This window comes from Pinus tabuliformis, chromosome 2_1, assembly GCF_031772625.1.
Source record: "Pinus tabuliformis cultivar Carrire ecotype Pingquan chromosome 2_1, CPIR1, whole genome shotgun sequence".
Classification (NCBI taxonomy): Eukaryota; Viridiplantae; Streptophyta; class Pinopsida; order Pinales; family Pinaceae; genus Pinus; species Pinus tabuliformis.
Window position 1 is genome coordinate 104,113,120 of NC_142299.1, and position 7,954 is coordinate 104,121,073.

The 7,954-nt window shown below is 31.6% G+C and overlaps 1 pseudogene; it reads right to left on the reverse strand.

The window, feature by feature from the left end:
• Positions 1-7,103: 7,103 nt before the first annotated feature.
• On the reverse strand, positions 7,104-7,658 carry LOC149199004 (tobamovirus multiplication protein 3 pseudogene; annotated as a pseudogene).
• Positions 7,659-7,954: the final 296 nt, after the last annotated feature.

A 7,954-nucleotide genomic window follows, 5' to 3' on the forward strand; every position in this document is an offset into this window, starting at 1 on the left:
AATAATAATAAAGCTAGATGTTATATATAGATTTAGAGGTTAAACATTTTTAGAAATCAACTAATTTTTTTTAATAGATTTATACATGAAAAGACACGCCTATAGTTATTTAGTGGATATTATTGCCTCATTAAACTCTTTTAAAAATGTTTTTTGATTAGTTAAAAGATAATCTTCTTTGAACATAAAAAAATAAGTTAGTGAATCGAAAAACCAAAGACATTTAGCAAAATGGTAGTATGCATGCTTATGAACCACCAATGAGTTATTTCAAGAAACCTAGTTTTTTTATACACACAATAATGTTATTGTATCTAGGAGTACAAATATTGTATCAATAGAGACTAAGCAAGTAGCTCTAAAATTTCTAGTATTTTTCCTACATGGAAAGAAATATCAAAACCTTATCTATTAATTATGAAAATGCATCGAATCCCTTTACATGTGAATTTTTAAATGATTTAAGATGAATCTAAGGTTGATTATAGTGTCACTAATCTTAGTAGAACTAGCACTCAACTTATATGAATATGTAAAAGTATAATGTTGGTTATTGTCAAAGGTATTTATATTTGTATTATCATAATACTTTCATGTAAACATCATATTACTAGTATTTTTAATTATGTCTAAATTCAATTTCTTTCCTTTTATCCTTATTATAAATGAGTTTTTAATATTAGATATATATAAAGAGTTGTCATGTGTTTAAAGAACTTTTCATATTTGTGGCAAGAGGGATGAAGATGAAAAACATTTTATTTTTAAATTATCCTATTTACACTTACATTAAATCACAATTTTAAAATATTTGTTACAGTTCCAACATTTCTAACATTCTCACTATTCAAAACTATAATGATTTAGGAATTCTTCTTTTAAAGCTTCCAAAGACACATAGATATAATTCCAAAGAAACCCGATAATTATGTTATATTTTTATGCTTGGTTATATCTTGACTTAGTCATATTATGGAATATAAGATTGATTTATGGGTTTATCAATGGAGTTCTCATACCTAAGAAGATTAAATAACATAAAATAAACAAAAAAATAAAATATTAAGTAAACAAGACATCATGATTTATTCTAGAAACCCAAGAAAGACCAAGTCAAAATTGGAAAATCAAGTCATCTTACAATGAAGTATCACACGTTTTTAAATGGGATTCATTATATCTAAGACCACGGAATGCCAAAACTATGGGTTCATAAACCACCATTTCTAAACCCAAAATTGAGAAATATATTTTTCTTTGTGACAAATTCAGCATTTAACCCAATATTTTCCCTTTTAAACTTGACTTGTACTATTCAACATGTCCTCGTATTACTCATCTTTGCTTGCTTGCTTATAGACTTTACAAAACTTCAAACCAAAGGTACGAAATATCTATTCAACATTTAACTCGACATTTCCACTTTTAAACTTGACTCCTACTATTAAACATGTCCTCGTATCACCTATCTCTGATTTCTTATAAACTTTACGAAACATCACACCAAAGGTACCTATCTAAATAGATCTTGAGCTATATTCCCATTCACACTGAAAAATAAAATTAGCTTTATTAAAAAATTATAAAAGTGTTATGCATTTATTTACTTACTTTTTTTTCCATGCATCTCTAAAAATTAAAGTTAGTTAAACCAAACACTCATTCATCAAGTACTCCTTATTTTTCCTATGCAATCCACACTCATCAAATTCACACAAAATCAAAGACGAAATCCTTGCCATTTCATCCTCGATGCTATGTTTTTTAATATATAAATATGTTTTTCGAGAACAATTATATAACTCACAATCATGAATTTGATACCAAACGTTAGAAATGGAGAGAGTAAACATGATTTCTTCTTTACTTGCATCTCTCTCTATTCAAAACACAGTGAGCAAGAGTACTTATTTTTCTTATCTTCGAGTTAGAGTTAAATAACACATCTCTGCTTAGTACTTATTTTTCTTATCTTCGAGTTAGAGTTAAATAACACATCTCTCTATTACTAATAGAGTGAGCTAAATTAAACATTCATTTATAGAGTATTTTTCCTTCTCATTTCTATGCATTTCACCTTAGTTAAATTCACACAAATTCAAAGAGGAAACCCTAAACATAATAGATCTATTAGGGTCTTGTCTAAGCATTATATTTATTAGATTTTTTGGCAGAAATACAGAAAATGTTTTTTGCTCAAATATTCATTTTTGTTGTTTAAAATGAGTTTTTGATTGCACATACGAATTCAACACACTAAAAAACCCACGGGGCATTTGGATTGTGGAGAGTTCACAACTCAAACTTGTGATTTCATCAAATCCCTGTCATATTCTTTGCAATTTTGATAGGCAAAAGTATTGGGAAAACCTCAAAAAAGTATAACAAATAGACTATTATGATCTATTATCCTTGTTCAATCCAACCGTATTAAGAAAAACAATGAACTATGCTTTTAAATAGGATGCATTACATTTATTACCATGGTTTACAAAACTATGGGCTTTTAAGCTACCATTGCTAAACCCATAAATGATAATTATATTTTACTATATAGCCAAGTTAAGATTAAACTCTACATTTCAAAGGTTCAATAGACCGAATTTAGGCTTAGTGGATATTAAAGGTTAAATGGAAACTCAATTGGTGATTTCCATGTTATTGTCATGTTATTTTTGTAAACCATGAGAACCAATGTTCAAATTTTCCCTAGGTCAAGCCTCTCCCAAAATAAAAATTTGTCTTCTCATGGGATGATTGAGTGTTTGACACAGTGGGGTGCTATCCCCTCGACCTAGTTTCAAATCACGTGGGTGGACATCTTTTTCCCTTTGTGATAAGACTCAAGGAGTAGGCTCCCATACCCTCATAAAGTCTCTTATCTTGGTATATTTGGCTATCCGGATGTTGGATATACTCTTGGTAGCTTACGGGATGTTGGCTCCTAAGTTTTATCTTTCTATATAAATATAATATTGTTTGCTACAAAGGAAAAATGGAGAAAATAGAAAAATCAATAAAAGATGAGTGAAATGTATATTACAAACATAATAATTTAATCTTGGAAGTGCAATATGCATTTTTATTTTATGAAGTGTTGCATGCACTTATATTTTATTTTATTTGTACTGTATTTTGAGAATTTAAACAATGCGATTTTCATTTTAGAAACAGTAAAAATTGTATTTGTTAGGTTTTTTTTGGAAAAATATAATATATGATGATGTAAGTGTTCCATACTTATGTAACAACATTTCTATCATTTTTATGATAAAAAAATGTCTTTATGTACAATCATATTCATATATTAAAATGAAAAAAATGTGATAAAAATCTCAAGCTTAAAAAAATATTTAAATAATAATAATCTTCTCTTTTTAAAGCTACGACCAATGTACACAAAAAATTAGTGTATGTGACAAAAGACCTTCTTGTGCTCAACAACTTAACTATTAAAACATTCTAATTAATTTAATCATAAAATATAAATATACCTCATCACATTCTAATGATTACTATAACTAGCCTAGATCCATCTTAATTTTGGATCTACCAAGTGCCTAGAGAGATCAAATCTCTCTCTTGAGGTGCAAAACTCTTTTAGAGTGAAGAGGGAGATTTGGTCCATCTCGGCACTTGGTAAATCCAGAGTTAAAATAGATCCAAGATGGTTTAATTATTAACCTTTAAATATACCACATTAGACAAGAATATGGCTAGAGAATTTTATTCTTTTTATTTTATTTTTTTAATTTAATTTAACTTGGTTTTATTTTGATTGGGTCAAAATGTTAAGCATTACAATAATTGTGCCTCTTCGCCATGAAATTTCCTTATATCTATTATATTGGAGAGTGTCTTTTCCTACAATATCCTTATATCTATTATATGGGGGAGTGTCTTTTCCTACGATATCCTTATATCTATTAAATTGGGGAGTGCCTTTTGCAACAATGATTTCAATATTGGATTGGAGAGTGCCTCTTTACTCAATAATTTCCATATATCTATTATATAGATCACAAGTCCAAGACTCTTCCAATTTATATTAATATGCTCTCATTGTACATTTTATCAAATGTTTTATTAGATTATTTCTCTATTGTGAAAAAACCTATCATAATTCAATTACCAAACTAATATTAAAAACAACCATTATTAATTTTTTTATTAAATTATATATTTATTTTATTTCATTTAAAAAAGGATATATTTCCACGCTCATCTTGTTTTTTTTAAATATTCTTAACTTCTCGATGCTTGTGTTGTGTTTGCATTTTCAATTGTATTAGTCACACTCTAAAATTTGAATTGACACTTCATTTATTAAATCCTTCCTTATAACCATACTATATTTGTGCGGGTCCAATATCTACTGAATCAGCTAGGAATGCCGAACAAAGCTAGAGAATATATTATAATTCAATCCGATAGTCCGTGAGGGGAATTCCTAGTCAATTAACTAGGTTAGTAGCTGGATATACTCTTCTTGGATTCGAAAATACCTAATAATGGTAAATCGTAGAGTTGAATAGTGCCTAATCAATAAATTATTCATTTAATAAACCATTAAATCATTAGTGGATACCTCTTAGGAATCATTACCAACAAATCAACCTAGAATTGTAGAAGAAGCATAATTGCTCTGTCCGCCATTTCACAAGCAGGAAATCAATTTTAAACAATTAACCTAAGCATCAATGTTTGAACAATGCATTCTTTTAACCAGTTCAATATTTTTTAACAAATATTAATTAAGATTGGCTTTGGCTTATACCACTTTTCCCTGAAAATATGAAAATTTACAACTCTAAAATTGAACACCTTTTTTACCACAAAAACCCAACGCAACTCTAAAACTGAGCACCTTTTTGCCACCAAAAAGTCATTACACCTCTAAGGCCAACCGCTTTTTGCCACCAAAGGGCATTTCAACTCTATTAATAGTAAACCTTTAAAAACTTCCTTATTTGGTATAAGGACAAGTAGAACTCTCTTTTCTTTAACTTCCTCGAATCGATTTATGATTAAATTTCCCAAACTTTCTTGGTATCTCACTTGATTAGTGCACCGAGTCTCTCTTTATGCTTTATGTTCATACTAAGCATTCAAATGTTGTTATCCCTTGATTAGAGCACTAAGTCTCTCTTTATGCTTTATGTGTATATAATTTTCACACTAAGCATTCAAATGATGTTATCGATTTCCTTAGAATGATATTACAATTTTTTTTAATTATTGATTTCTTTATCATTATGTTCTCTTCATGTATTTTTTTTTATTGCTAAGAAAAATAAAGTTGTATAATGGAGTAGTATGCATTTTCGAAAGAAAAGTTTAATGAAGGGTTGGGTTTTTTAAGAGTGGAAGATAGAAACTACCATTTGAATAAAATTAGTAGTGATAATAATTAAATGGAAATTAAATGAAATTATTAAAAAAATTATTCTATATAAATTTTGGGTAGTTTATATAATGGTGTTGGTTTAAAGAATGGGTGGTAGTTTGTATAATGAATGTAAGGGTGCCGTGCAGTTCAATATGTTAGAATTCTATAAAGAAACCTAGATTATATTAATCAAATATGAGATTACATATATATAGGAAGTGTTGTCTCAAGATAGGGAAATTATCTTGGACACGCAATCTGTTAGCTGAGAGAATATCTCAACTACACACCAAACTAGGGAAACTACTCCTATAGAATAGGAATAGACCCTTTAAATAGAAAGTCACAACTGAGACAAATAGGAATTAATATTCCAACACACCCCCTTAATGAGTACTTTTCTCAATATCAATATGCAAAGTCTAGTTGTGGTCAAACATAAAAGAATATGTTGATGTCCATATAAAGGAGCAACCAGTCTTGTAGGATGTCCTTCGCATGCATGGTTCTTTCAATCATTATAACAGCATAAATGTACCTGTACATATAAATCCCCCTCCAATACCATCATGGGTTTTATCGATTACCCGTAACCATGCTCTAGGTTTTATCGGATCACCCTCAACCATGCCACCAAGGCTCCAACACATCCATGAAGGCTCAACTCATCCAGTAAAGCACTCCAACCATTCTAGGCCATAAACCTGCCACTAAAACACTCCAGCCACTTTGGGATACAAACATGCCACTAGGGCACTCCAACCACTCTGGGGTATAAACCTTCTACTAGGGAACTCCAGCCACTAAAGCTCACCAAAGACTCGACTCAACTAGGTTGAGGGTTTTTTCAGCTAACCCTAAACCATGCCAATAAGAATCTTTGTCCCACTTCACTCTTACACATGGTTTTTGGGTTACTACAAACCGACACTGCAAATACAAAGTGGTTTTTAAATTACCACGAACTGTGAGGGTACACATGCCTCACAAGGCTTACAACACAACCCCAACTCTTGAAGTTACCAGGTACATACTTTATAATGACCACTACAAAACATCCTAGACTTGCTTACTAATGTATGTGACATATACTATGAGTCTGCTTTATTTCAACACACAATATTTTACCTTGTTTGTCCATCTATTACTGCATCAACCAACTTTTTCTAGAATCATACTTAGTGCTTTCATATTAAACCTAACTAACTTCAATTAACAATTGTTAGAGTGATCAATTCTAACCAATTGCATTTACATGCTGAGTTGATCAGTGTCAACATGTTTCACTTACAAAACTCAAAATTTAAGAACACTAGTATGGAGCATTGTGGAAAAGTTGGTTTCTCGATCTTCACCCATATAGGATGAGTTTTCGCACGCTGCTCTCCAATCACCCAACTCAGATTCACAAGCTGCTCCTCAAGACCGTCTTCAAGGACGTTCCAAACGATGACCAACACCAGTAAAATAAAGCAACGAAGACAATTTACCTGGCCGCACGACAACCAACTCGAAATGCCTCAATCTGAAGAGCATTTCGCAATTCATATCTCAATCTCAAGGTGATTTACAGTGATGAGCTTGATTTTGAGGAAGATAAGTGGCCGGAAAACTCTGAAGAAGGGTGGGAACGATGCCAATGACTTGCAACAAAATTTTTGATAATCGCCTCCAATTTTTCTTGTTCATGTGCTGCAAGAGCTTCAGCAGAACTCTAGGCGTTAGAGACGTCATTTCGCCCCTCACAGGATCTCTGCAAACCTCTTGAGACTCCTGCAAAGAATTACTTGGAGAGGATCTCAATAACTGGACTAGGGCTCCACCAAGAGTAAATCCATATGCATATCTGAATGAGATAGTTGATACCATTGATTGTGATAAAAGCGGGTCTATAACCGTCTACTGATATTGCCCGTGCCTGATAGTATATTTCCGCCCAAAATAGGACCAACAAAGTATATGTGCTAAAAAATAGCAGACAAGGCATATCAACCAAAACATGCAGCAAAATCACAGGTTTTATGTACTGCACACTTTGGCGAAATATAAAGACAACACACCAAACTCCATTCACAATAACACTAAGAAAATGAAAAACTTTTTGTGTTGTCCACCCATATTCTGGCACTCTCAGCTCAATCCCAATCCTAATTAGTTGAATAAGAGAAACTGCCACAACGAGTCCGAGCCCAAAGAGCATGTGCCAAACATTCAAATTATTTACATCTACCCACCAATCCATTGCTAAGTGCACAAAGGCTTCTGCCATCTCCTCGGTATTTAACAAGGCTCCCCTTCCGAATCTACAGCAGTGTCTGCCTCAACACAATTAGATGCACCATTAAGCCGCCAATTAAACTCTGAGCTCTGTCGTTCCTGACTCGGCGAGAAATGGATTGAAACTAAGGAAGAATCTCCACTGAGTCTGATATAAAGGAATCTATATTATATTAATCAAATATGAGATTATATATATATACAGGAAGTGTTGTCTCAAGGGAAATTATCTTGGACATACAATCTGTTGAGTAAAAGAATATTTCAACCACACACCAAACTAGGGAA